This window comes from Lolium perenne, unplaced genomic scaffold (genome assembly GCF_019359855.2).
Source record: "Lolium perenne isolate Kyuss_39 unplaced genomic scaffold, Kyuss_2.0 unplaced63, whole genome shotgun sequence".
In the NCBI taxonomy this organism is placed as follows: Eukaryota; Viridiplantae; Streptophyta; class Magnoliopsida; order Poales; family Poaceae; genus Lolium; species Lolium perenne.
In genome coordinates this window covers 114,448-135,811 of record NW_027249021.1, presented here as the reverse complement: position 1 = coordinate 135,811, position 21,364 = coordinate 114,448, and the positions used below count along the sequence as shown (strand labels likewise).

General features: G+C 50.2%; 52 non-coding genes and 18 pseudogenes across 52 annotated transcripts; all 70 read right to left on the bottom strand.

The window, feature by feature from the left end:
• Positions 1 to 97: 97 nt before the first annotated feature.
• Positions 98 to 217, bottom strand: LOC127320011 (5S ribosomal RNA). The gene has a single exon (XR_007862887.2). It is a non-coding gene; the product is annotated as a 5S ribosomal RNA (ribosomal RNA).
• Positions 218 to 404: 187 nt separating this feature from the next.
• Positions 405 to 520, bottom strand: LOC127320019 (5S ribosomal RNA). The gene has a single exon (XR_007862895.2). It is a non-coding gene; the product is annotated as a 5S ribosomal RNA (ribosomal RNA).
• Positions 521 to 706: 186 nt separating this feature from the next.
• Positions 707 to 825, bottom strand: LOC127319496 (5S ribosomal RNA). The gene has a single exon (XR_007862530.2). It is a non-coding gene; the product is annotated as a 5S ribosomal RNA (ribosomal RNA).
• A 185-nt stretch (positions 826 to 1,010) lies between these two features.
• LOC127319360 (5S ribosomal RNA) lies at positions 1,011 to 1,130 on the bottom strand. Its single transcript, XR_011750432.1, has one exon. It is a non-coding gene; the product is annotated as a 5S ribosomal RNA (ribosomal RNA).
• A 187-nt stretch (positions 1,131 to 1,317) lies between these two features.
• On the bottom strand, positions 1,318 to 1,434 carry LOC127319324 (5S ribosomal RNA). Its single transcript, XR_011750491.1, has one exon. It is a non-coding gene; the product is annotated as a 5S ribosomal RNA (ribosomal RNA).
• Positions 1,435 to 1,621: 187 nt separating this feature from the next.
• On the bottom strand, positions 1,622 to 1,736 carry LOC127319390 (5S ribosomal RNA). Its single transcript, XR_011750509.1, has one exon. It is a non-coding gene; the product is annotated as a 5S ribosomal RNA (ribosomal RNA).
• A 186-nt stretch (positions 1,737 to 1,922) lies between these two features.
• On the bottom strand, positions 1,923 to 2,039 carry LOC127319331 (5S ribosomal RNA). The gene has a single exon (XR_011750500.1). It is a non-coding gene; the product is annotated as a 5S ribosomal RNA (ribosomal RNA).
• A 189-nt stretch (positions 2,040 to 2,228) lies between these two features.
• On the bottom strand, positions 2,229 to 2,347 carry LOC127319497 (5S ribosomal RNA). The gene has a single exon (XR_007862531.2). It is a non-coding gene; the product is annotated as a 5S ribosomal RNA (ribosomal RNA).
• A 186-nt stretch (positions 2,348 to 2,533) lies between these two features.
• On the bottom strand, positions 2,534 to 2,651 carry LOC127319407 (5S ribosomal RNA; annotated as a pseudogene).
• A 189-nt stretch (positions 2,652 to 2,840) lies between these two features.
• Positions 2,841 to 2,961, bottom strand: LOC127319261 (5S ribosomal RNA). The gene has a single exon (XR_011750443.1). It is a non-coding gene; the product is annotated as a 5S ribosomal RNA (ribosomal RNA).
• Positions 2,962 to 3,148: 187 nt separating this feature from the next.
• LOC127320141 (5S ribosomal RNA) lies at positions 3,149 to 3,262 on the bottom strand (annotated as a pseudogene).
• Positions 3,263 to 3,449: 187 nt separating this feature from the next.
• LOC127319281 (5S ribosomal RNA) lies at positions 3,450 to 3,569 on the bottom strand (annotated as a pseudogene).
• Positions 3,570 to 3,758: 189 nt separating this feature from the next.
• Positions 3,759 to 3,877, bottom strand: LOC127319453 (5S ribosomal RNA). The gene has a single exon (XR_007862508.2). It is a non-coding gene; the product is annotated as a 5S ribosomal RNA (ribosomal RNA).
• A 189-nt stretch (positions 3,878 to 4,066) lies between these two features.
• Positions 4,067 to 4,188, bottom strand: LOC127319314 (5S ribosomal RNA). The gene has a single exon (XR_011750492.1). It is a non-coding gene; the product is annotated as a 5S ribosomal RNA (ribosomal RNA).
• Positions 4,189 to 4,375: 187 nt separating this feature from the next.
• Positions 4,376 to 4,494, bottom strand: LOC127319295 (5S ribosomal RNA). The gene has a single exon (XR_011750519.1). It is a non-coding gene; the product is annotated as a 5S ribosomal RNA (ribosomal RNA).
• A 188-nt stretch (positions 4,495 to 4,682) lies between these two features.
• Positions 4,683 to 4,800, bottom strand: LOC127319289 (5S ribosomal RNA; annotated as a pseudogene).
• A 188-nt stretch (positions 4,801 to 4,988) lies between these two features.
• Positions 4,989 to 5,107, bottom strand: LOC127319382 (5S ribosomal RNA). Its single transcript, XR_007862500.2, has one exon. It is a non-coding gene; the product is annotated as a 5S ribosomal RNA (ribosomal RNA).
• A 188-nt stretch (positions 5,108 to 5,295) lies between these two features.
• Positions 5,296 to 5,412, bottom strand: LOC127319495 (5S ribosomal RNA). Its single transcript, XR_007862529.2, has one exon. It is a non-coding gene; the product is annotated as a 5S ribosomal RNA (ribosomal RNA).
• Positions 5,413 to 5,600: 188 nt separating this feature from the next.
• LOC127319330 (5S ribosomal RNA) lies at positions 5,601 to 5,720 on the bottom strand. Its single transcript, XR_011750493.1, has one exon. It is a non-coding gene; the product is annotated as a 5S ribosomal RNA (ribosomal RNA).
• Positions 5,721 to 5,906: 186 nt separating this feature from the next.
• On the bottom strand, positions 5,907 to 6,020 carry LOC127319488 (5S ribosomal RNA; annotated as a pseudogene).
• A 188-nt stretch (positions 6,021 to 6,208) lies between these two features.
• On the bottom strand, positions 6,209 to 6,328 carry LOC127319309 (5S ribosomal RNA; annotated as a pseudogene).
• Positions 6,329 to 6,515: 187 nt separating this feature from the next.
• On the bottom strand, positions 6,516 to 6,632 carry LOC127319313 (5S ribosomal RNA). Its single transcript, XR_011750481.1, has one exon. It is a non-coding gene; the product is annotated as a 5S ribosomal RNA (ribosomal RNA).
• Positions 6,633 to 6,818: 186 nt separating this feature from the next.
• On the bottom strand, positions 6,819 to 6,937 carry LOC127319398 (5S ribosomal RNA). The gene has a single exon (XR_011750516.1). It is a non-coding gene; the product is annotated as a 5S ribosomal RNA (ribosomal RNA).
• Positions 6,938 to 7,121: 184 nt separating this feature from the next.
• LOC127320044 (5S ribosomal RNA) lies at positions 7,122 to 7,240 on the bottom strand (annotated as a pseudogene).
• Positions 7,241 to 7,428: 188 nt separating this feature from the next.
• Positions 7,429 to 7,546, bottom strand: LOC127319480 (5S ribosomal RNA). Its single transcript, XR_007862515.2, has one exon. It is a non-coding gene; the product is annotated as a 5S ribosomal RNA (ribosomal RNA).
• A 187-nt stretch (positions 7,547 to 7,733) lies between these two features.
• On the bottom strand, positions 7,734 to 7,856 carry LOC127319397 (5S ribosomal RNA). Its single transcript, XR_011750455.1, has one exon. It is a non-coding gene; the product is annotated as a 5S ribosomal RNA (ribosomal RNA).
• A 188-nt stretch (positions 7,857 to 8,044) lies between these two features.
• On the bottom strand, positions 8,045 to 8,165 carry LOC127319280 (5S ribosomal RNA). The gene has a single exon (XR_011750461.1). It is a non-coding gene; the product is annotated as a 5S ribosomal RNA (ribosomal RNA).
• Positions 8,166 to 8,356: 191 nt separating this feature from the next.
• LOC127319288 (5S ribosomal RNA) lies at positions 8,357 to 8,475 on the bottom strand. Its single transcript, XR_011750488.1, has one exon. It is a non-coding gene; the product is annotated as a 5S ribosomal RNA (ribosomal RNA).
• A 188-nt stretch (positions 8,476 to 8,663) lies between these two features.
• LOC127319358 (5S ribosomal RNA) lies at positions 8,664 to 8,780 on the bottom strand (annotated as a pseudogene).
• A 188-nt stretch (positions 8,781 to 8,968) lies between these two features.
• Positions 8,969 to 9,087, bottom strand: LOC127319323 (5S ribosomal RNA). Its single transcript, XR_011750479.1, has one exon. It is a non-coding gene; the product is annotated as a 5S ribosomal RNA (ribosomal RNA).
• A 192-nt stretch (positions 9,088 to 9,279) lies between these two features.
• On the bottom strand, positions 9,280 to 9,398 carry LOC127319494 (5S ribosomal RNA). The gene has a single exon (XR_007862528.2). It is a non-coding gene; the product is annotated as a 5S ribosomal RNA (ribosomal RNA).
• A 188-nt stretch (positions 9,399 to 9,586) lies between these two features.
• LOC127319312 (5S ribosomal RNA) lies at positions 9,587 to 9,701 on the bottom strand (annotated as a pseudogene).
• A 188-nt stretch (positions 9,702 to 9,889) lies between these two features.
• Positions 9,890 to 10,008, bottom strand: LOC127319287 (5S ribosomal RNA). The gene has a single exon (XR_011750511.1). It is a non-coding gene; the product is annotated as a 5S ribosomal RNA (ribosomal RNA).
• Positions 10,009 to 10,193: 185 nt separating this feature from the next.
• LOC127319339 (5S ribosomal RNA) lies at positions 10,194 to 10,312 on the bottom strand. The gene has a single exon (XR_011750439.1). It is a non-coding gene; the product is annotated as a 5S ribosomal RNA (ribosomal RNA).
• A 188-nt stretch (positions 10,313 to 10,500) lies between these two features.
• On the bottom strand, positions 10,501 to 10,617 carry LOC127319404 (5S ribosomal RNA; annotated as a pseudogene).
• Positions 10,618 to 10,805: 188 nt separating this feature from the next.
• On the bottom strand, positions 10,806 to 10,925 carry LOC127319260 (5S ribosomal RNA). The gene has a single exon (XR_011750427.1). It is a non-coding gene; the product is annotated as a 5S ribosomal RNA (ribosomal RNA).
• Positions 10,926 to 11,115: 190 nt separating this feature from the next.
• LOC127319293 (5S ribosomal RNA) lies at positions 11,116 to 11,231 on the bottom strand (annotated as a pseudogene).
• A 188-nt stretch (positions 11,232 to 11,419) lies between these two features.
• On the bottom strand, positions 11,420 to 11,538 carry LOC127319273 (5S ribosomal RNA). Its single transcript, XR_011750474.1, has one exon. It is a non-coding gene; the product is annotated as a 5S ribosomal RNA (ribosomal RNA).
• Positions 11,539 to 11,727: 189 nt separating this feature from the next.
• Positions 11,728 to 11,846, bottom strand: LOC127319395 (5S ribosomal RNA). Its single transcript, XR_011750521.1, has one exon. It is a non-coding gene; the product is annotated as a 5S ribosomal RNA (ribosomal RNA).
• Positions 11,847 to 12,034: 188 nt separating this feature from the next.
• LOC127319378 (5S ribosomal RNA) lies at positions 12,035 to 12,154 on the bottom strand. Its single transcript, XR_011750507.1, has one exon. It is a non-coding gene; the product is annotated as a 5S ribosomal RNA (ribosomal RNA).
• Positions 12,155 to 12,342: 188 nt separating this feature from the next.
• On the bottom strand, positions 12,343 to 12,461 carry LOC127319966 (5S ribosomal RNA). The gene has a single exon (XR_007862844.2). It is a non-coding gene; the product is annotated as a 5S ribosomal RNA (ribosomal RNA).
• A 187-nt stretch (positions 12,462 to 12,648) lies between these two features.
• Positions 12,649 to 12,767, bottom strand: LOC127319486 (5S ribosomal RNA). The gene has a single exon (XR_007862520.2). It is a non-coding gene; the product is annotated as a 5S ribosomal RNA (ribosomal RNA).
• Positions 12,768 to 12,954: 187 nt separating this feature from the next.
• LOC127319277 (5S ribosomal RNA) lies at positions 12,955 to 13,071 on the bottom strand (annotated as a pseudogene).
• Positions 13,072 to 13,259: 188 nt separating this feature from the next.
• Positions 13,260 to 13,378, bottom strand: LOC127319363 (5S ribosomal RNA). The gene has a single exon (XR_011750466.1). It is a non-coding gene; the product is annotated as a 5S ribosomal RNA (ribosomal RNA).
• A 188-nt stretch (positions 13,379 to 13,566) lies between these two features.
• Positions 13,567 to 13,685, bottom strand: LOC127319343 (5S ribosomal RNA). The gene has a single exon (XR_011750460.1). It is a non-coding gene; the product is annotated as a 5S ribosomal RNA (ribosomal RNA).
• Positions 13,686 to 13,872: 187 nt separating this feature from the next.
• LOC127319321 (5S ribosomal RNA) lies at positions 13,873 to 13,991 on the bottom strand. Its single transcript, XR_011750445.1, has one exon. It is a non-coding gene; the product is annotated as a 5S ribosomal RNA (ribosomal RNA).
• A 188-nt stretch (positions 13,992 to 14,179) lies between these two features.
• Positions 14,180 to 14,298, bottom strand: LOC127319478 (5S ribosomal RNA). Its single transcript, XR_007862513.2, has one exon. It is a non-coding gene; the product is annotated as a 5S ribosomal RNA (ribosomal RNA).
• A 190-nt stretch (positions 14,299 to 14,488) lies between these two features.
• Positions 14,489 to 14,606, bottom strand: LOC127319342 (5S ribosomal RNA; annotated as a pseudogene).
• Positions 14,607 to 14,794: 188 nt separating this feature from the next.
• LOC127319303 (5S ribosomal RNA) lies at positions 14,795 to 14,913 on the bottom strand. Its single transcript, XR_011750446.1, has one exon. It is a non-coding gene; the product is annotated as a 5S ribosomal RNA (ribosomal RNA).
• A 186-nt stretch (positions 14,914 to 15,099) lies between these two features.
• LOC127319276 (5S ribosomal RNA) lies at positions 15,100 to 15,218 on the bottom strand. The gene has a single exon (XR_011750454.1). It is a non-coding gene; the product is annotated as a 5S ribosomal RNA (ribosomal RNA).
• A 186-nt stretch (positions 15,219 to 15,404) lies between these two features.
• LOC127319432 (5S ribosomal RNA) lies at positions 15,405 to 15,530 on the bottom strand (annotated as a pseudogene).
• A 188-nt stretch (positions 15,531 to 15,718) lies between these two features.
• LOC127319490 (5S ribosomal RNA) lies at positions 15,719 to 15,837 on the bottom strand. Its single transcript, XR_007862524.2, has one exon. It is a non-coding gene; the product is annotated as a 5S ribosomal RNA (ribosomal RNA).
• Positions 15,838 to 16,023: 186 nt separating this feature from the next.
• Positions 16,024 to 16,142, bottom strand: LOC127319234 (5S ribosomal RNA; annotated as a pseudogene).
• Positions 16,143 to 16,332: 190 nt separating this feature from the next.
• LOC127319482 (5S ribosomal RNA) lies at positions 16,333 to 16,448 on the bottom strand. The gene has a single exon (XR_007862517.2). It is a non-coding gene; the product is annotated as a 5S ribosomal RNA (ribosomal RNA).
• Positions 16,449 to 16,636: 188 nt separating this feature from the next.
• Positions 16,637 to 16,756, bottom strand: LOC127319457 (5S ribosomal RNA). The gene has a single exon (XR_011750501.1). It is a non-coding gene; the product is annotated as a 5S ribosomal RNA (ribosomal RNA).
• A 189-nt stretch (positions 16,757 to 16,945) lies between these two features.
• LOC127319299 (5S ribosomal RNA) lies at positions 16,946 to 17,060 on the bottom strand. Its single transcript, XR_011750449.1, has one exon. It is a non-coding gene; the product is annotated as a 5S ribosomal RNA (ribosomal RNA).
• Positions 17,061 to 17,249: 189 nt separating this feature from the next.
• Positions 17,250 to 17,368, bottom strand: LOC127319375 (5S ribosomal RNA; annotated as a pseudogene).
• Positions 17,369 to 17,554: 186 nt separating this feature from the next.
• Positions 17,555 to 17,676, bottom strand: LOC127319493 (5S ribosomal RNA). The gene has a single exon (XR_007862527.2). It is a non-coding gene; the product is annotated as a 5S ribosomal RNA (ribosomal RNA).
• A 189-nt stretch (positions 17,677 to 17,865) lies between these two features.
• LOC127319275 (5S ribosomal RNA) lies at positions 17,866 to 17,985 on the bottom strand. Its single transcript, XR_011750530.1, has one exon. It is a non-coding gene; the product is annotated as a 5S ribosomal RNA (ribosomal RNA).
• A 190-nt stretch (positions 17,986 to 18,175) lies between these two features.
• On the bottom strand, positions 18,176 to 18,289 carry LOC127319476 (5S ribosomal RNA; annotated as a pseudogene).
• Positions 18,290 to 18,472: 183 nt separating this feature from the next.
• LOC127319337 (5S ribosomal RNA) lies at positions 18,473 to 18,590 on the bottom strand. The gene has a single exon (XR_011750421.1). It is a non-coding gene; the product is annotated as a 5S ribosomal RNA (ribosomal RNA).
• A 188-nt stretch (positions 18,591 to 18,778) lies between these two features.
• On the bottom strand, positions 18,779 to 18,897 carry LOC127319410 (5S ribosomal RNA). Its single transcript, XR_011750512.1, has one exon. It is a non-coding gene; the product is annotated as a 5S ribosomal RNA (ribosomal RNA).
• A 188-nt stretch (positions 18,898 to 19,085) lies between these two features.
• On the bottom strand, positions 19,086 to 19,203 carry LOC127319238 (5S ribosomal RNA). Its single transcript, XR_007862465.2, has one exon. It is a non-coding gene; the product is annotated as a 5S ribosomal RNA (ribosomal RNA).
• Positions 19,204 to 19,391: 188 nt separating this feature from the next.
• LOC127319492 (5S ribosomal RNA) lies at positions 19,392 to 19,509 on the bottom strand. The gene has a single exon (XR_007862526.2). It is a non-coding gene; the product is annotated as a 5S ribosomal RNA (ribosomal RNA).
• Positions 19,510 to 19,697: 188 nt separating this feature from the next.
• LOC127319485 (5S ribosomal RNA) lies at positions 19,698 to 19,814 on the bottom strand. The gene has a single exon (XR_007862519.2). It is a non-coding gene; the product is annotated as a 5S ribosomal RNA (ribosomal RNA).
• Positions 19,815 to 20,003: 189 nt separating this feature from the next.
• LOC127319341 (5S ribosomal RNA) lies at positions 20,004 to 20,119 on the bottom strand. Its single transcript, XR_011750471.1, has one exon. It is a non-coding gene; the product is annotated as a 5S ribosomal RNA (ribosomal RNA).
• A 191-nt stretch (positions 20,120 to 20,310) lies between these two features.
• Positions 20,311 to 20,430, bottom strand: LOC127319448 (5S ribosomal RNA). The gene has a single exon (XR_011750483.1). It is a non-coding gene; the product is annotated as a 5S ribosomal RNA (ribosomal RNA).
• A 188-nt stretch (positions 20,431 to 20,618) lies between these two features.
• On the bottom strand, positions 20,619 to 20,736 carry LOC127319362 (5S ribosomal RNA; annotated as a pseudogene).
• A 189-nt stretch (positions 20,737 to 20,925) lies between these two features.
• Positions 20,926 to 21,045, bottom strand: LOC127319359 (5S ribosomal RNA). The gene has a single exon (XR_011750499.1). It is a non-coding gene; the product is annotated as a 5S ribosomal RNA (ribosomal RNA).
• A 190-nt stretch (positions 21,046 to 21,235) lies between these two features.
• Positions 21,236 to 21,353, bottom strand: LOC127319468 (5S ribosomal RNA). Its single transcript, XR_011750433.1, has one exon. It is a non-coding gene; the product is annotated as a 5S ribosomal RNA (ribosomal RNA).
• Positions 21,354 to 21,364: the final 11 nt, after the last annotated feature.

Sequence of the window (21,364 nt, the reverse complement as noted above, 5' to 3'; positions counted from 1 at the left end):
CGCACCACCGTTTCCCATCACCAATAGCCGAGCACGTGTGACCTCAAAAATATCGTCCTAACTTCACCATGAATGTCGCGCGTGGCGCAAAAAAGGAGGGATGCAACACGAGGACTTCCCAGGAGGTCACCCATCCTAGTACTACTCTCGCCCAAGCACGCTTAACTTCGGAGTTCGATGGGATCCGGTGCTTTAGTCTTTGAGTATGATCGCATCCGACATGTTATGCACTCATTTTTCCTTATGCTTGCTCTTCCGATCTTTTGTCTGCTCTATTTTGTACCATGTCCATCCTCTTTTTCATCCGCACCACCGTTTCCCATCACCAATAGCCGAGCACGAGTGCCCGCAAAAAAATATCGTCCTAACTTCACCATGAATGTCGCCGCGTGACGCAAAAAGGAGGGATGCAACACGAGGACTTCCCAGGAGGTCACTCATCCTAGTACTACTCTCGCCCAAGCACGCTTAACCGGAGTTCGATGGGATCCGGTGCTTTAGTGCCGGTATGATCGCATCCGACATGTTATGCACTCATTTTCCCTTATGCTTGCTCCTCCCGCTCTTTATCTGCTCTATTTTGTACCATGTCCATCCTCTTTTTCATCCGCACCACCATTTCCCATCACCAATAGCCGAGCACGAGTGCCCGCAAAAAAATATCGTCCTAACTTCACCATGAATGTCGCCGCGTGACGCAAAAGGAGGGATGCAACACGAGGACTTCCAGGAGGTCACCCATCCTAGTACTACTCTCGCCCAAGCACGCTTAACTTCGGAGTTCGATGGGATCCGGTGCTTTAGTGCTTTGGTATGATCGCATCCGACATGTTATGCACTCATTTTCCCTTATGCTTGCTCCTCCCGCTCTTTATCCGGTCTATTTTGTACCATGTCCATCCTCTTTTTCATCCGCACCACCGTTTCCCATCACCAATAGCCGAGCACGAGTGCCCGCAAAAAATATCGTCCGAAGTTCACCATGAATGTCGCCGCGTGACGCAAAAGGAGGGATGCAACACGAGGACTTCCCGGGAGGTCACCCATCCTAGTACTACTCTCGCCCAAGCACGCTTAACTTCGGAGTTACGATGGGATCCGGTGCTTTAGTGCTTGGTATGATCGCATCCGACATGTTATGCACTCATTTTCCCTTATGCTTGCTCCTCCCGCTCTTTGTCTCGCTCTATTTTGTACCATGTCCATCCTCTTTTTCATCCGCACCACCCTTTCCCATCACCAATAGCCGAGCACGAGTGCCCGCAAAAAAATATCGTCCTAACTTCACCATGAATGTCGCGCGTGACGCAAAAAGGAGGGATGCAACACGAGGACTTCCTGTGAGGTCACCCATCCTAGTACTACTCTCGCCCAAGCACGCTTAACCCGGAGTTCTGATGGGATCCGGTGCTTTAGTCTGGTATGATCGCATCCGACATGTTTTGCACTCATTTTCCCTTATGCTTGCTCCTCCTGCTCTTTATCCGCTCTATTTTGTACCATGTCCATCCTCTTTTTCATCCGCACCACCGTTTCCCATCACCAATAGCCGAGCACGAGTGCCCCGCAAAAAATATCGTCCTAACTTCACCATGAATGTCGCCGCGTGGCGCAAAAAGGAGGGATGCAACACGAGGACTTCCGGAGGTCACCCATCCTAGTACTACTCTCGCCCAAGCACGCTTAACCGGAGTTCCGATGGGATCCGGTGCTTTAGTCTTGGTATGATCGCATCCGACATGTTATGCACTCATTTTCCCTTATGCTTGCTCCTCCCGCTCTTTGTCTTGCTCTATTTTGTACCATGTCCATCCTCTTTTCATCCGCACCACCGTTTCCCATCACCAATAGCCGAGCACGAGTGCCCGCAAAAATATCGTCCTAACTTCACCATGAATGTCGCCGCGTGGACGCAAAAAGGAGGGATGCAACACGAGGACTTCCCAGGAGGTCACCCATCCTAGTACTACTCTCGCCCAAGCACGCTTAACCGGGTTCCGATGGGATCCGGTGCTTTAGTGCTTGGTATGATCGCATCCGACATGTTATGCACTCATTTTCCCTTATGCTTGCTCCTCCCGCTCTTTGTCTGCTTCTATTTTGTTCCAGGTCCTTCCTCTTTTTCATCCGCACCACCGTTTCCCATCACCAATAGCCGAGCACGAGTGCCCGCAAAAAAATATCGTCCTAACTTCACCATGAATGTCGCCGCGTGACGCAAAAAAGGAGGGATGCAACACGAGGACTTCGAAGGTGGTCACCAATCCTAGTACTACTCTCGCCCAAGCACGCTTAACTTCGGAGTTCTGATGGGATCCGGTGCTTTAGTGCTTTTATGATCGCATCCGACATGTTATGCACTCATTTTCCCTTATGCTTGCTCCTCCCGCTCTTTATCTCTGCTCTATTTTGTACCATGTCCATCCTCTTTTTCATCCGCACCACCGTTTCCCATCACCAATAGCGAGCACGAGTGCCCGCAAAAAATATCGTCCTAACTTCACCATGAATGTCGCCGCGTGACGCAAAAGGAGGGATGCAACACGAGGACTTCCCGAGAGGTCACCCATCCTAGTACTACTCTCTCGCCCAAGCACGCTTAACCGAGTTACGATGGGATCCGGTGCTTTAGGGCTGGTATGATCGCATCCGACATGTTATGCACTCAGTTTCCCGTATGCTTGCTCCTCCCGCTCGTTATCTGCTCTATTTTGTACCCTGTCCATCCTCTTTTTCATCCGCACCACCGTTTCCCATCACCAATAGCCGAAGGCACGAGTGCCCACAAAAAAATATCGTCCTAACTTCACCATGAATGTCGTCGCGTGACGCAAAAAGGAGGGATGCAACACGAGGACTTCCCGAGGAGGTCACCCATCCTAGTACTACTCTCGCCCAAGCACGCTTAACTTCGGAGTTCGATGGGATCCGGTGCTTTAGTGCTTTGGTATGATCGCATCCGACATGTTATGCACTCATTTTCCCTTATGCTTGCTCCTCCCGCTCTTTGTCTGCTCTATTTTGTACCATGTCCATCCTCTTTTTCATCTGCACCACCGTTTCCCATCACCAATAGCCGAGCACGAGTGCCGCAAAAAATATCGTCCCTAACTTCACCATGAATGTCGCCGGCGTGGCGCAAAAAAGGAGGATGCAACACGAGGACTTCCTGTGAGGTCACCCATCCTAGTACTACTCGCCCAAGCACGCTTAACCGAGTTCTGATGGGATCCGGTGCTTTAGTGCTTTTATGATCGCATCCGACATGTTATGCACTCATTTTCCCTTATGCTTGCTCCTCCCGCTCTTTATGTCTGCTCTATTTTGTACCATGTCCATCCTCTTTTCATCCGCACCACCATTTCCCATCACCAATAGCAGAGCACGAGTGGCCGCAAAAATATCGTCCTAACTTCACCATGAATGTCGCCGCGTGACGCAAAAAAGGAGGGATGCAACACGAGAACTTCCCAGGAGGTCACCCATCCTAGTACTACTCTCGCTCAAGCACGCTTAACTTCTGAGGTTAGATGTGATCCGGTGCTTTAGTCTTTGGTATGATCGCATCCGACATGTTATGCACTCATTTTCCCTTATGCTTGCTCCTCCCGCTCTTTATGCTGCTCTATTTTGTACCATGTCCATCCTCTTTTTCATCCGCACCACCGTTTCCCATCACCAATAGCCGAGCACGAGTGCCCGCAAAAAAATATCGTCCTAACTTCACCATGAATGTCGCCGCGTGACGCAAAAAAGGAGGGATGCAACACGAGGACTTCCCAGGAGGTCACCCATCCTAGTACTACTCTCGCCCAAGCACGCTTAACTTCGGAGTTCTGATGGGATCCGGTGCTTTAGTGCTGGTATGATCTCATCCGACATGTTATGCACTCATTTTCCCTTATGCTTGCTCCTCCCGCTCTTTGTCTGCTCTATTTTGTACCATGTCCATCCTCTTTTTCATCCGCATCTCACCGTTTCCCATCACCAATAGCCGAGCACGAGTGCCCGCAAAAAATATCGTCCTAACTTCGCCATGAATGTCGCCGCGTGACGCAAAAAAGGAGGGATGCAACACGAGGGACTTCCCGTGGAGGTCACCCATCCTAGTACTACTCTCGCCCAAGCACGCTTAACTTCGGAGTTCGATGGGATCCGGTGCTTTAGTGCTTTGGTATCATCGCATCCGACATGTTATGCACTCATTTTCCCTTATGCTTGCTCCTCCCGCTCTTTATCTGCTCTATTTTGTACCATGTCCATCCTCTTTTCATCCGCACCACCGTTTCCCATCACCAATAGCCGAGCACGAGTGTCCGCAAAAAAATATCGTCCTAACTTCACCATGAATGTCGCCGCGTGACGCAAAAAAGGAGGGATGCAACACGAGGACTTCCCAGGAGGTCACCCATCCTAGTACTACTCTCGCCCAAGCACGCTTAACTTCCGAGTTCTGATGGGATCCGGTGCTTTAGTGCTGGTATGATCGCATCCGACATGTTATGCACTCATTTTCCCTTATGCTTGCTCCTCCCGCTCTTTGTCTGCTCTATTTTGTACCATGTCCATCCTCTTTTTCATCCGCACCACCGTTTCCCATCACCAATAGCCGAGCACGAGTGCCCGCAAAAAAATATCGTCCTAACTTCACCATGAATGTCGCCGCGTGACTCAATGGAGGAGGTATGCAACAAGAGGACTTCCCGGAGGTCACCCATCCTAGTACTACTCTCGCCCAAGCACGCGTAACCGGAGTTCCGATGGGATCCGGTGCTTTAGTGCTTTGGTATGATCGCATCCGACATGTTATGCACTCATTTTCCCTTATGCTTGCTCCTCCCGCTCTTTGTCTGCTCTATTTTGTACCATGTCCATCCTCTTTTTCATCCGCACCACCGTTTCCCATCACCAATAGCCGAGCACGAGTGCCCGCAAAAAAATATCGTCCTAACTTCACCATGAATGTCGCCGCGTGACGCAAAAAAGGAGGGATGCAACACGAGGACTTCCAAGGAGGTCACCCATCCTAGTACTACTCTCGCCCAAGCACGCTTAACTTCGGAGTTCTGATGGGATCCGGTGCTTTAGTCTCGGTATGATCGCATCCGACATGTTATGCACTCATTTTCTCTTATGCTTGCTCCTCCCGCTCTTTGTCTGCTCTATTTTGTACCATGTCCATCCTCTTTTTCATCCGCACCACCGTTTCCCATCACCAATAGCCGAGCACGAGTGCCCGCAAAAAAATATCGTCCTAACTTCACCATGAATGTCGCCGCGTGACGCAAAAAAGGAGGGATGCAACACGAGGACTTCCCGGGAGGTCACCCATCCTAGTACTACTCTCGCCCAAGCACGCTTAACTTCGAATTCGATGGGATCCGGTGCTTGAGTGCTGGTATGATCGCATCCGACATGTTATGCACTCATTTTCCCTTATGCTTGCTCCTCCCGCTCTTTGTCTGCTCTATTTTGTACCATGTCCATCCTCTTTTTCATCCGCACCACCGGTTCCCATCACCAATAGTCGAGCACGAGTGCCCGCAAAAAAATATCGTCCTAACTTCACCATGAATGTCGCCGCGTGACGCAAAAAAGGAGGGATGCAACACGAGGACTTCCCAGGAGGTCACCCATCCTCGTACTACTCTCGCCCACGCACGCTTAACTTCGGAGTTCTGGATGGGATCCGTGCTTTAGTCTTTGGTATGATCGCATCCGACATGTTATGCACTCATTTTCCATTATGCTTGCTCCTCCCGCTCTTTATGCGCTTCTATTTAGTACCATGTCCATCCTCTTTTCATCCGCACCACCGTTTCCCATCACCAATAGCCGAGCACGAGTGCCCGCAAAAAAATATCGTCCTAACTTCACCATGAATGTCGCCGCGTGACGCAAAAGGAGGGATGCAACACGAGGACTTCCTGTGAGGTCACCCATCCTAGTACTACTCGCCCAAGTACGCTTAACTGAGTTACGATGGGATCCGGTGCTTTAGTGCTGGTATGATCGCATCCGACATGTTATGCACTCATTTTCCCTTATGCTTGCTCCTCCCGCTCTTTGTCTGCTCTATTTTGTACCATGTCCATCCTCTTTTTCATCCGCACCACCGTTTCCCATCACCAATAGCCGAGCACGAGTGCCCGCAAAAAAATATCGTCATAACTTCACCATGAATGTCGCCGCGTGACGCAAAAAAGGAGGGATGCAACACGAGGACTTCCCTGGAGGTCACCCATCCGCGTGCTACTCTCGCCCACGCACGCTTAACTTCAGAGTTACGATGGGATCCGGTGCTTTAGTCTTTGGTATGATCGCATCCGACATGTTATGCACTCATTTTCCCTTATGCTTGCTCCTCCCGCTCTTTGTCCGCTTCTATTTTGTACCATGTCCATCCTCTTTTCATCCGCACCACCGTTTCCCATCACCAATAGCCGAGCACGAGTGCCCGCAAAAAAATATCGTCCTAACTTCACCATGAATGTCGCCGCGTGACGCAAAAAAGAGGGATGCAACACGACGACTTCCCGTGAGGTCACCCATCCTAGTACTACTCTCGCCCAAGCACGCTTAACCCGGAGTTCGATGGGATCCGGTGCCTTAGTGCTGGTATGATCGCATCCGACATGTTATGAAATCAATTTGAGTTCTTCTTTCTGCTCCTGCTCTTTGTCTGTTCTATTTTGTACCATGTCCATCCTCTTTTTCATCCGCACCACCGTTTCCCATCACCAATAGCCGAGCACGAGTGCCCGCAAAAAATATCGTCCTAACTTCACCATGAATGTCGCCGCGTGACGCAAAAAGGAGGGATGCAACATGAGGACTTCCCAGGAGGTCACCCATCCTAGTACTACTCTCGCCCAAGCACGCTTAACTTCGGAGTTCTGATGGGATCCGGTGCTTTAGTGCTGGTATGATCGCATCCGACATGTTATGCACTCATTTTCCCTTATGCTTGCTCCTCCCGCTCTTTGTCTGCTCTATTTTGTACCATGTCCATCCTCTTTTTCATCCGCACCACCGTTTCCCATCACCAATAGCCGAGCACGAGTGTCCGCAAAAATATCGTCCTAACTTCACCATGAATGTCGCCGCGTGACGCAAAAAGGAGGATGCAACACGAGGACTTCCCAGAGGTCACCCATCCTAGTACTACTCTCGCCCAAGCACGCTTAACCCGGAGTTACGATGGGATCCGGTGCTTTAGTGCTTTGGTATGATCGCATCCGACATGTTATGCACTCATTTTCCCTTATGCTTGCTCCTCCCGCTCTTTTTCTGCTCTATTTTGTACCATGTCCATCCTCTTCTTCATCTGCACCACCGTTTCCCATCACCAATAGCCGAGCACGAGTGCCCGCAAAAAAATATCGTCCTAACTTCACCATGAATGTCGCCGCGTGACGCAAAAAAGGAGGGATGCAACACGAGGACTTCCCGAGAGGTCACCCATCCTACTACTACTCTCGCCCAAGCACGCTTAACTTCGGAGTTCGATGGGATCCGGTGCTTTAGTGCCGGTATGATCGCATCCGACATGTTATGCACTCATTTTCCCTTATGCTTGCTCCTCCCGCTCTTTGTCTGCTCTATTTTGTACCATGTCCATCCTCTTTTTCATCCGCACCACCGTTTCCCATCACCAATAGCCGAGCACGAGTGCCCGCAAAAAAATATCGTCCTAACTTCACCATGAATGTCGCCGCGTGGCGCAAAAAGGAGGGATGCAACACGAGGACTTCCCAGGAGGTCACCCATCCTAGTACTACTCTCGCCCAAGCACGCTTAACTTCTCGGAGTTACGATGGGATCCGGTGCTTTAGTGCTTTGGTATGATCGCATCCGACATGTTATGCACTCATTTTCTCTTATGCTTGCTCCTCCCGCTCTTTGTCTGCTCTATTTTGTACCATGTCCATCCTCTTTTTCATCCGCACCACCGTTTCCCATCACCAATAGCCGAGCACGAGTGCCCGCAAAAAAATATCGTCCTAACTTCACCATGAATGTCGCCGCGTGACGCAAAAAAGGAGGGATGCAACACGAGGACTTCCCAGGAGGTCACCCATCCTAGTACTACTCACGACCAAGGACGCTTAACTTCGGATTACAGATGGGATCCGGTGCTTTAGTGCTTTGGTATGATCGCATCCGACATGTTATGCACTCATTTTCCCTTATGCTTGCTCCTCCCGCTCTTTATGTCTGCTCTATTTTGTACCATGTCCATCCTCTTTTTCATCCGCACCACCGTTTCCCATCACCAATAGTCGAGCACGAGTGCCCCGCAAAAAAATATCGTCCTAACTTCACCATGAATGTCGCCGCGTGACGCAAAAAAGGAGGGATGCAACACGAGGACTTCCCAGGAGGTCACCCATCCTAGTACTACTCTCGCCCAAGCACGCTTAACTTCGGAGTTCTGATGGGATCCGGTGCTTTAGTGCTGGTATGATCGCATCCGACATGTTATGCACTCATTTTCCATTATGCTTGCTCCTCCCGCTCTTTGTCTGCTCTATTTAGTACCATGTCCATCCTCTTTTTCATCCGCACCACCGTTTCCCATCACCAATAGCCGAGCACGAGTGCCCGCAAAAAAATATCGTCCTAACTTCACCATGAATGTCGCCGCGTGACGCAAAAAAGGAGGGATGCAACACGAGGACTTCCCGGAGGTCACCCATCCTAGTACTACTCTCGCCCAAGTACGCTTAACTTCGGAGTTGATGGGATCCGGTGCTTTAGTCTTTGGTATGATCGCATCCGACGTGGTATGCACTTATTTTCCCTTATGCTTGCTCCTCCCGCTCTTTGTCTGCTCTATTTTGTACCATGTCCATCCTCTTTTTCATCTGCACCACCGTTTCCCATCACCAATAGCCGAGCACGAGTGCCCGCAAAAAAATATCGTCATAACTTCACCATGAATGTCGCCGCATGACGCAAAAAAGGAGGGATGCAACACGAGGACTTCCCAGGAGGTCACCCATCCTAGTACTACTCTCGCCCAAGCACGCTTAACTTCGGAGTTCTGATGGGATCCGGTGCTTTAGTGCTGGTATGATCGCATCCGACCTGTTAAGCACTCACTTTCCCTTATGCTTGCTCCTCCCGCTCTTTGTCTGCTCTATTTTGTACCATGTCCATCCTCTTTTTCATCCGCACCACCGTTTCCCATCACCAATAGCCGAGCACGAGTGCCCGCAAAAAATATCGTCCTAACTTCACTTCACCATGAATGTCGCCGCGTGACGCAAAAAAGGAGGGATGCAACACGAGGACTTCCCGGGAGGTCACCCATCCTAGTACTACTCTCGCCCAAGCACGCTTAACTTCGGAGTTCTGATGGGATCCGGTGCTTTAGTGCTGGTATGATCGCATCCGACATGTTATGCACTCATTTTCCCTTATGCTTGCTCCTCCCGCTCTTTGTCTGCTCTATTTTGTACCATGTCCATCCTCCTTTTCATCTGCACCACCGTTTCCCATCACCAATAGCCGAGCACGAGTGCCCGCAAAAAAAAATCGTCCTAACTTCACCCTCAATCTACACGCGTGACGCCAATAAGGAGGGATGCAACACGAGGACTTCCCAGGAGGTCACCCCTCCTAGTACAACTCTCGCCCAAGCACGCTTAACCGGAGTTGATGGGATCCGGTGCTTTAGTCTTGGTATGATCGCAACCGACATGTTATGCACTCATTTTCCCTTATGCTTGCTCCTCCCGCTATTTGTCTGCTCTATTTTGTACCATGTCCATCCTCCTTTTCATCTGCAACACCGTTTCCCATCACCAATAGGAGAGCTCGTGTTCCCGCAAAAAAATATCGTCCTAACTTCACAATGAATGTCGCCGCGTGACGCAAAAAAGGAGGGATGCAACACGAGGACTTCCCAGGAGGTCACCCATCCTAGTACTACTCTCGCCCAAGCACGCTTAACTTCAGAGTTCTGATGGGATCCGGTGCTTTAGTGCTGGTATGATCGCATCCGACATGTTATGCACTCATTTTCTCTTATGCTTGCTCCTCCCGCTCTTTGTCTGCTCTATTTTGTACCATGTCCATCCTCTTTTTCATCCGCACCACCGTTTCCCATCACCAATAGCCGAGCACGAGTGCCCGCAAAAAAATATCGTCCTAACTTCACCATGAATGTCGGCGTGACGCAAAAAGGAGGGATGCAACACGAGGACTTCCCTCAGGAGGTCACCCATCCTAGTACTACTCTCGCCCAAGCACGCTTAACCGGAGTTCTGATGGGATCCGGTGCTTTAGTGCTGGTATGATCGCATCCGACATGTTATGCACTCATTTTCCCTTATGCTTGCTCCTCCCGCTATTTGTCTGCTCTATTTTGTACCATGTCCATCCTCTTTTCAATCCGCACCACCGTTTCCCATCACCAATAGTCGAGCACGAGTGCCCGCAAAAAAATATCGTCCTAACTTCACCATGAATGTCGCCGCGTGACGCAAAAAAGGAGGGATGCAACACGAGGACTTCCCAGGAGGTCACCCATCCTAGTAATACTCACGCCCAAGCAATCTTAACTTCGAGTTCGATGGGATCCGGTGCTTTAGTCTTGGTATGATCGCATCCGACATGTTATGCACTCATTTTCCATTATGCTTGCTCCTCCCGCTCTTTGTCTGCTCTATTTAGTACCATGTCCATCCTCTTTTTCATCCGCACCACCGTTTCCCATCACCAATAGCCGAGCACGAGTGCCCGCAAAAAAATATCGTCCTAACTTCACCATGAATGTCGCCGCGTGACGCAAAAAAGGAGGGATGCAACACGAGGACTTCCCAGGAGGTCACCCATCCTAGTACTACTCTCGCCCAAGTACGCTTAACTTCGGAGTTCTGATGGGATCCGGTGCTTTAGTCTTTGGTATGATCGCATCCGACATGTTATGCACTCATTTTCCCTTATGCTTGCTCCTCCCGCTCTTTTATGTCCGCTCTATTTTGTACCATGTCCATCCTCTTTTTCATCTCGCACCACCCTTTCCCATCACCAATAGCCGAGCACGAGTGCCCGCAAAAAAATATCGTCATAACTTCACCATGAATGTCGCCGCGTGGCGCAAAAGGAGGGATGCAACACGAGGACTTCCGGAGGTCACCCATCCTAGTACTACTCTCGCCCAAGCACGCTTAACCCGGAGTTACGATGGGATCCGGTGCCTTAGGGCGGGTATGATCGCAGCCGACATGTTATGCACTCATTTTCCCTTATGCTTGCTCCTCCCGCTCTTTGTCTGCTCTATTTTGTACCATGTCCATCCTCTTTTTCATCCGCACCACCGTTTCCCATCACCAATAGCCGAGCACGAGTGCCCGTAAAAAAATATCGTCCTAACTTCACCATGAATGTCGCCGCGTGACGCAAAAAAGGAGGGATGCAACACGAGGACTTCCCAGGAGGTCACCCATCCTAGTACTACTCTCGCCCAAGCACGCTTAACTTCGGAGTTCTGATGGGATCCGGTGCTTTAGTGCTGGTATGATCGCATCCGACATGTTATGCACTCATTTTCCCTTATGCTTGCTCCTCCCGCTCTTTGTCTGCTCTATTTTGTACCATGTCCATCCTCCTTTTCATCTCGCACCACCGTTTCCCATCACCAATAGCCGAGCACGAGTGCCCGCAAAAAAATATCGTCCTAACTTCACCATGAATGTCGCCGCGTGACGCAAAAAAGGAGGGATGCAACACGAGGACTTCCCAGGAGGTCACCCATCCTAGTACAACTCTCGCCCAAGCACGCTTAACTTCGGAGTTCTGATGGGATCCGGTGCTTTAGTGCTGGTATGATCGCAGCCGACATGTTATGCACTCATTTTCCCTTATGCTTGCTCCTCCCGCTCTTTGTCTGCTCTATTTTGTACCATGTCCATCCTCTTTTTCATCCGCACCACCGTTTCCCATCACCAATAGCCGAGCACGAGTGCCCGCAAAAAAATATCGTCCTAACTTCACAATGAATGTCGCCGCGTGACGCAAAAAAGGAGGGATGCAACACGAGGACTTCCCTGTAGGTCACCCATCCTAGTACTACTCTCGCCCAAGCACGCTTAACTTCGAGTTACGATGGGATCCGGTGCTTTAGTGCTTTGGTATGATCGCATCCGACATGTTATGCACTCATTTTCCCTTATGCTTGCTCCTCCCGCTCTTTGTCTGCTCTATTTTGTACCATGTCCATCCTCTTTTTCATCCGCACCACCGTTTCCCATCACCAATAGCCGAGCACGAGTGCACGCAAAAAAATATCGTCCTAACTTCACCATGAATGTCGCCGCGTGACGCAAAAAAGGAGGGATGCAACACGAGGACTTCCCAGGAGGTCACCCATCCTAGTACTACTCTCGCCCAAGCACGCTTAACTTCGGAGTTACGATGGGATCCGGTGCTTTAGTCTTGGTATGATCGCATCCGACATGTTATGCACTCATTTTCCCTTATGCTTGCTCCTCCGCTATTTATCCGCTCTATTTTGTACCATGTCCATCCTCTTTTCAATCCGCACCACCGTTACCCATCACCAAAAGTCCAGCAAGAGTGCCCGCAAAAAAATATCGTCCTAACTTCACCATGAATGTCGCCGCGTGACGCAAAAAAGGAGGGATGCAACACGAGGACTTCCCAGGAGGTCACCCATCCTAGTACTACTCTCGCCCAAGCACGCTTAACTTCGGAGTTTTGATGGGAACCAGTGCTTTATTGCTGGTATGATCGCATCCGACATGTTATGCACTCATTTTCCCTTATGCTTGCTCCTCCCGCTCTTTGTCTGCTCTATTTTGTACCATGTCCATCCTCTTTTTCATCCGCACCACCGTTTCCCATCACCAATAGCCGAGCACGAGTGCCCGCAAAAAATATCGTCCTAAATTAACCATGAAAGTCCCCCCGTGACGCAAAAAAGGAGGGAAGCAACACCAGGACTTCCAGAGGTCACCCATCCTAGTACTACTCTCGCCCAAGCACGCTTAACTTCCGGAGTTACGATGGGATCGGTGATTTAGTGCTTGTATGATCGCATCCGACATGTTATGCACTCATTTTCCCTTATGCTTGCTCCTCCCGCTCTTTGTCTGCTCTATTTTGTACCATGTCCATCCTCTTTTTCATCCGCACCACCGTTTCCCATCACCAATAGCCGAGCACGAGTGCCCGCCCAAGATGAGCGGGCTGACTTCAAGACGAAGGACGCCGCGTGACGCAAAAAAGGAGGGATGCAACACGAGGACTTCCCAGGAGGTCACCCATCCTAGTACTACTCTCGCCCAAGCACGCTTAACTTCGGAGTTCTGATGGGATCCGGTGCTTTAGTGCTGGTATGATCGCATCCGACATGTTATGCACTCATTTTCCCTTGTGCTTGCTCCTCCCGCTCTTTGTCTGCTCTATTTTGTACCATGTCCATCCTCTTTTTCATCCGCACCACCGTTTCCCATCACCAATAGCCGAGCACGAGTGCCCGCAAAAAAATATCGTCCTAACTTCACCATGAATGTCGCCGCGTGACGCAAAAAAGGAGGGATGCAACACGAGGACTTCCCAGGAGGTCACCCATCCTAGTACTACTCTCGCCCAAGCACGCTTAACTTCGGAGTTCTGATGGGATCCGGTGCTTTAGTGCTGGTATGATCGCATCCGACATGTTATGCACTCATTTTCCATTATGCTTGCTCCTCCCGCTCTTTGTCTGCTCTATTTTGTACCATGTCCATCCTCTTTTTCATCCGCACCACCGTTTCCCATCACCAATAGCCGAGCACGAGTGCCCGCAAAAAAATATCGTCCTAACTTCACCATGAATGTCGCCGCGTGACGCCAAAAATAGGGATGCAACACGACGACTTGACAGGAGGTCACCCATCCTAGTACTACTCTCGCCCAAGCACGCTTACCTTCGGAGTTCTGATGGGATCCGGTTCTTTAGTGCTGGTATGATCGCATCCGACATGTTATGCACTCATTTTCCCTTCTGCTTGCTCCTCCCGCTCTTTGTCTGCTCTATTTTGTACCATGTCCATCCTCTTTTTCATCCGCACCACCGTTTCCCATCACCAATAGCCGAGCACGAGTGCCCGCAAAAAAATATCGTCATAACTTCACCATGAATGTCGCCGCGTGACGCAAAAAAGGAGGGATGCAACACGAGGACTTCCCAGGAGGTCACCCATCCTAGTACTACTCTCGCCCAAGCACGCTTAACTTCGGAGTTCTGATGGGATCCGGTGCTTTAGTTTTGGTATGATCGCATCCGACATGTTATGCACTCATTTTCCCTTATGCTTGCTCCTCCCGCTCTTTGTCTCCGCTCTATTTTGTACCATGTCCATCCTCTTTTTCATCCGCACCCCGTTTTCCCATCACCAATAGCCGAGCACGAGTGCCCGCAAAAAAATATCGTCCTAACTTCACCATGAATGTCGCCGCGTGACGCAAAAAAGGAGGGATGCAACACGAGGACTTCCCAGAGGTCACCCATCCTAGTACTACTCTCGCCCAAGCACGCTTAACCCGGAGTTACGATGGGATCCGGTGCTTTAGTCTTTGGTATGATCGCATCCGACATGTTATGCACTCATTTTCCCTTATGCTTGCTCCTCCCGCTCTTTGTCTGCTCTATTTTGTACCATGTCCATCCTCTTTTTCATCCGCACCACCGTTTCCCATCACCAATAGTCGAGCACGAGTGCCCGCAAAAAAAATATCGTCCTAACTTCACCATGAATGTCGCCGCGTGACGCAAAAAGGAGGGATGCAACACAAGGACTTCCCAGAGGTCACCCATCCTAGTACTACTCTCGCCCAAGCACGCTTAACTTCGGAGTTCGATGGGATCCGGTGCTTTAGTGCTTTGGTATGATCGCATCCGACATGTTATGCACTCATTTTCCCTTGTGCTTGCTCCTCCCGCTCTTTGTCCGCTCTATTTTGTACCATGTCCATCCTCTTTTTCATCGGCACCACCGTTTCCCATCACCAATAGCCGAGCACGAGTGCCCGCAAAAAAATATCGTCCTAACTTCACTATGAATGTCGCGCGTGACGCAAAAAGGAGGGATGCAACACGAGGACTTCCCAGGAGGTCACCCATCCTAGTACTACTCTCGCCCAAGCACGCTTAACTTCGGAGTTCTGATGGGATCCGGTGCTTTAGTGCTGGTATGATCGCATCCGACATGTTATGCACTCATTTTCCATTATGCTTGCTCCTCCCGCTCTTTGTCTGCTCTATTTTGTACCATGTCCATCCTCTTTTTCATCCGCACCACCGTTTCCCATCACCAATAGCCGAGCACGAGTGCCCGCAAAAAAATATCGTCCTAACTTCACCATGAATGTCGCCGCGTGACGCAAAAGGAGGGATGCAACACGAGGACTTACCAGGAGGTCACCCATCCTAGTACTAGTACTACTCTCGCCCAAGCACGCTTAACTTCGGAGTTACGATGGGATCCCGGTGCTTTAGTGCTGGTATGATCGCATCCGACATGTTATGCACTCATTTTCCCTTATGCTTGCTCCTCCCGCTCTTTGTCTGCTCTATTTTGTACCATGTCCATCCTCTTTTTCATCTGCACCACCGTTTCCCATCACCAATAGCCGAGCACGAGTGCCCGCAAAAAAATATCGTCATAACTTCACCATGAATGTCGCCGCGTGACGCAAAAAAGGAGGGATGCAACACGAGGACTTCCCAGGAGGTCACCCATCCTAGTACTACTCTCGCCCAAGCACGCTTAACCCGGAGTTACGATGGGATCCGGTGCTTTAGTGCTTGGTATGATCGCATCCGACATGTTATGCACTCATTTTCCCTTATGCTTGCTCCTCCCGCTCTTTGTCCGCTCTATTTTGTACCATGTCCATCCTCTTTTTCATCCGCACCACCGTTTCCCAGCACCAATAGCCGAGCACGAGGGCCACAAAAAATATCGTCGTAAATTCACCATGAATGTCGCCGCGTGACGCAAAAAAGGAGGGATGCAACACGAGGACTTCCCAGGAGGTCACCCGTCCTAGTACTACTCTACTTCAAGCACGCTTAACTTCGGAGTTACGATGGGATCCGGTGCTATAGTGCTGGTATGATCGCATCCGACATGTTATGCACTCATTTTCCCTTATGCTTGCTCCTCCCGCTCTTTGTCTCGCTTCTATTTTGTACCATGTCCATCCTCTTTTTCATCCGCACCACCGTTTCCCATCACCAATAGTCGAGCACGAGTGCACGCAAAAAAATATCGTCCTAACTTCACCATGAATGTCGCCGCGTGACGCAAAAAAGGAGGGATGCAACACGAGGACTTCCCGGAGGTCACCCATCCTAGTACTACTCTCGCCCAAGCACGCTTAACCCGGAGTTCGATGGGATCCGGTGCTTTAGTGCTGGTATGATCGCATCCGACATGTTATGCACTCATTTTCCCTTATGCTTGCTCCTCCCGCTCTTTGTCTGCTCTATTTTGTACCATGTCCATCCTCTTTTTCATCCGCACCACCGTTTCCCATCACCAATAGCCGAGCACGAGTGCCCGCAAAAAAATATCGTCCTAACTTCACCATGAATGTCGCCGCGTGACGCAAAAAAGGAGGGATGCAACACGAGGACTTCCCAGGGAGGTCACCCATCCTAGTACTACTCTCGCCCAAGCACGCTTAACTTCGAGTTCGATGGGATCCGGTGCTTTAGTGCTTTGGTATGATCGCATCCGACATGTTATGCACTCATTTTCCCTTGTGCTTGCTCCTCCCGCTCTTTGTCTGCTCTATTTTGTACCATGTCCATCCTCTCTTTTCATCCGCACCACCGTTTCCCATCACCAATAGCCGAGCGCGAGTGCCCGCAAAAAAATATCGTCCTAACTTCACCATGAATGTCGCCGCGTGACGCAAAAAAGGAGGGATGCAACACGAGGACTTCCAGGTCACCCATCCTAGTACTACTCTCGCCCAAGCACGCTTAACTTCGGAGTTACGATGGGATCCGGTGCTTTAGTGCTGGTATGATCGCATCCGACATGTTATGCACTCATTTTCCATTATGCTTGCTCCTCCCGCTCTTTGTCAGCTCTATTTTGTACCATGTCCATCCTCTTTTTCATCCGCACCACCGTTTCCCATCACCAATAGCCGAGCACGAGTGCCCGCAAAAAAATATCGTCCTAACTTCACCATGAATGTCGCCGCGTGACGCAAAAAAAGGAGGGATGCAACACGAGGACTTCCCAGGAGGTCACCCATCCTAGTACTACTCTCGCCCAAGCACGCTTAACTTCGGAGTTCTGATGGGATCGTGTGCTTTGTTTCTGGTTTGATGGCTTGAGAAATGTTATGCACTCATTTTCCCTTATGCTTGCTCCTCCCGCTCTTTGTCTGCTCTATTTTGTACCATGTCCATCCTCTTTTTCATCCGCACCACCGTTTCCCATCACCAATAGTCGAGCACGAGTGCACGCAAAAAAATATCGTCCTAACTTCACCATGAATGTCGCGCGTGACGCAAAAAGGAGGGATGCAACACGAGGACTTCCTGTGGAGGTCACCCATCCTAGTACTACTCTCGCCCAAGCACGCTTAACTTCGGAGTTACGATGGGATCCGGTGCTTTAGTGCTTTGGTATGATCGCATCCGACATGTTATGCACTCATTTTCCCTTATGCTTGCTCCTCCCGCGAATTCGATGCTCTATTTTGTACCATGTCCATCCTCTTTTTCATCCGCACCACCGTTTCCCATCACCAATAGCCGAGCACGAGTGCCCGCAAAAAAATATCGTCCTAACTTCACCATGAATGTCGCCGCGTGACGCAAAAAAAGGAGGGATGCAACACGAGGACTTCCCAGGAGGTCACCCATCCTAGTACTACTCTCGCCCAAGCACGCTTAACTTCGGAGTTCTGATGGGATCCGATTGCTTTAGTGCTGGTATGATCGCATCCGACATGTTATGCACTCATTTTCCCTTGTGCTTGCTCCTCCCGCTCTTTATCTGCTCTATTTTGTACCATGTCCATCCTCTTTTTCATCCGCACCACCGTTTCCCATCACCAATAGCCGAGAACACGAGTGCCCGCAAAAAAATATCGTCCTAACTTCACCATGAATGTCGCCGCGTGACGCAAAAAAGGAGGGATGCAACACGAGGACTTCCCAGGAGGTCACCCATCCTAGTACTACTCGCCCAAGCACGCTTAACCGGAGTTCGATGGGATCCGGTGCTTTATTGCTTTTATGATCGCATCCGACATGTTATGCACTCATTTTCCATTATGCTTGCTCCTCCCGCTCTTTGTCTGCTCTATTTTGTACCATGTCCATCCTCTTTTTCATCCGCACCACCGTTTCCCATCACCAATAGCGAGCACAGTGCCGCAAAAAATATCGTCCTAACTTCACCATGAATGTCGCCGCGTGGCGCAAAAAGGAGGGATGCAACACGAGGACTTCCCAGGAGGTCACCCATCCTAGTACTACTCTGCCCAAGCACGCTTAACTTCGGAGTTCTGATGGGATCCGGTGCTTTAGTGCTGGTATGATCGCATCCGACATGTTATGCACTCATTTTCTCTTATGCTTGCTCCTCCCGCTCTTTGTCTGCTCTATTTTGTACCATGTCCATCCTCTTTTTTATCCGCACCACCGTTTCCCATCACCAATAGCCGAGCACGAGTGCCCGCAAAAAAATATCGTCCTAACTTCACCATGAATGTCGCCGCGTGACGCAAAAAAGGAGGGATGCAACACGAGGACTTCCCAGGGGGTCACCCATCCTAGTACTACTCTCGCCCAAGCACGCTTAACTTCGGAGTTCTGATGGGATCCGGTGCTTTAGTGCTGGCATGATCGCATCCGACATGTTATGCACTCATTTTCTCTTATGCTTGCTCCTCCCGCTCTTTGTCTACTCTATTTTGTACCATGTCCATCCTCTTTTTCATCCGCACCACCGTTTCCCATCACCAATAGCCGAGCACGAGTGCCCGCAAAAAAATATCGTCCTAACTTCACCATGAATGTCGCCGCGCGACGCAAAAAAGGAGGGATGCAACACGAGGACTTCCCAGGAGGTCACCCATCCTAGTACTACTCTCGCCCAAGCACGCTTAACTTCGGAGTTCTGATGGGATCCGGTGCTTTAGTGCTGGTATGATCCAACCGACATGTTATGCACTCATTTTCCCTTATGCTTGCTCCTCCCGCTCTTTGTCTACTCTATTTTGTACCATGTCCATCCTCTTTTTCATCTGCACCACCGTTTCCCATCACCAATAGCCGAGCACGAGTGCCCGCAAAAAAATATCGTCCTAACTTCACCATGAATGTCGCCGCGTGACGCAAAAAAGGAGGGATGCAACACGAGGACTTCCCAGGAGGTCACCCATCCTAGTACTACTCTCGCCCAAGCACGCTTAACTTCGGAGTTCTGATGGGATCGGTGCTTTAGTGCTGGTATGATCGCATCCGACATGTTATGCACTCATTTTCCCTTATGCTTGCTCCTCCCGCTCTTTGTCTGCTCTATTTTGTACCATGTCCATCCTCTTTTTCATCCGCACCACCGTTTCCCATCACCAATAGCCGAGCACGAGTGCCCGCAAAAAAATATCGTCCTAACTTCACCATGAATGTCGCCGCGTGACGCAAAAAAGGAGGGATGCAACACGAGGACTTCCCAGGAGGTCACCCATCCTAGTACTACTCGCCCAAGCACGCTTAACTTCGGAGTTCGATGGGATCCGGTGCTTTAGTCTTTGGTATGATCGCATCCGACATGTTATGCACTCATTTTCCCTTATGCTTGCTCCTCCCGCTCTTTGTCTGCTCTATTTTGTACCATGTCCAACCTCTTTTTCATCCGCACCACCGTTTCCCATCACCAATAGCCGAGCACGAGTGCCCGCAAAAAAATATCGTCCTAACTTCACCATGAATGTCGCCGCGTGACGGCAAAAAAGAAGGGATGCAACACGAGGACTTCCCAGGAGGTCACCCATCCTAGTACTACTCTCGCCCAAGCACGCTTAACCCGGAGTTGATGGGATCCGGTGCTTTAGTGCCGGTATGATCGCATCCGACATGTTATGCACTCATTTTCCCTTATGCTTGCTCCTCCCGCTCTTTGTCTCCGCTCTATTTTGTACCATGTCCATCCTCTTTTTCATCTCGCACCACCGTTTCCCATCACCAATAGCGAGCACGAGTGCCCGCAAAAATATATCGTCATAACTTCACCATGAATGTCGCCGGCGTGACGCAAAAAAGGAGGGATGCAACACGAGGACTTCCGGGAGGTCACCCATCCTAGTACTACTCTCGCCCAAGCACGCTTAACTTCTCGGAGTTACGATGGGATCCGGTGCTTTAGTGCTGGTATGTTCGCATCCGACATGTTATGCACTCATTTTCCCTTATGCTTGCTCCTCCCGCTCTTTGTCTGCTCTATTTTGTACCATGTCCAACCTCTTTTTCATCCGCACCACCGTTTCCCATCACCAATAGCCGAGCACGAGTGCCCGCAAAAAAATATCGTCCTAACTTCACCATGAATGTCGCCGCGTGACGCAAAAAAGGAGGGATGCAACACGAGGACTTCCCAGGAGGTCACCCATCCTAGTACTACTCTCGCCCAAGCACGCTTAACCCGGAGTTACGATGGGATCCGGTGTTTAGTCTTTGGTATGATCGCATCCAACATGTTATGCACTCATTTTCCCTTATGCTTGCTCCTCCCGCTCTTTGTCCGCTTCTATTTTGTACCATGTCCAACCTCTTTTTCATCCGCACCACCGTTTCCCATCACCAATAGCCGAGCACGAGTGCCCGCAAAAAAATATCGTCCTAACTTCACCATGAATGTCGCCGCGTGACGCAAAAAAGGAGGGATGCAACACGAGGACTTCCTCAGAGGTCACCCATCCTAGTACTACTCTCGCCCAAGCACGCTTAACTTCGGAGTTACGATGGGATCCGGTGCTTTAGTCTTTGGTATGATCGCATCCGACATGTTATGCACTCATTTTCCCTTATGCTTGCTCCTCCCGCTCTTTGTCTGCTCTATTTTGTACCATGTCCAACCTCTTTTTCATCCGCACCACCGTTTCCCATCACCAATAGCCGAGCACACGAGTGCCCGCAAAAAAATATCGTCCTAACTTCACCATGAATGTCGCCGCGTGACGGCAAAAAGAAGGGATGCAACACGAGGACTTCCCGTGAGGTCACCCATCCTAGTACTACTCTCGCCCAAGCACGCTTAACTTCGGAGTTCGATGGGATCCGGTGCAATAGTGCTGGTCTGATCGCACCCGACATGGTATG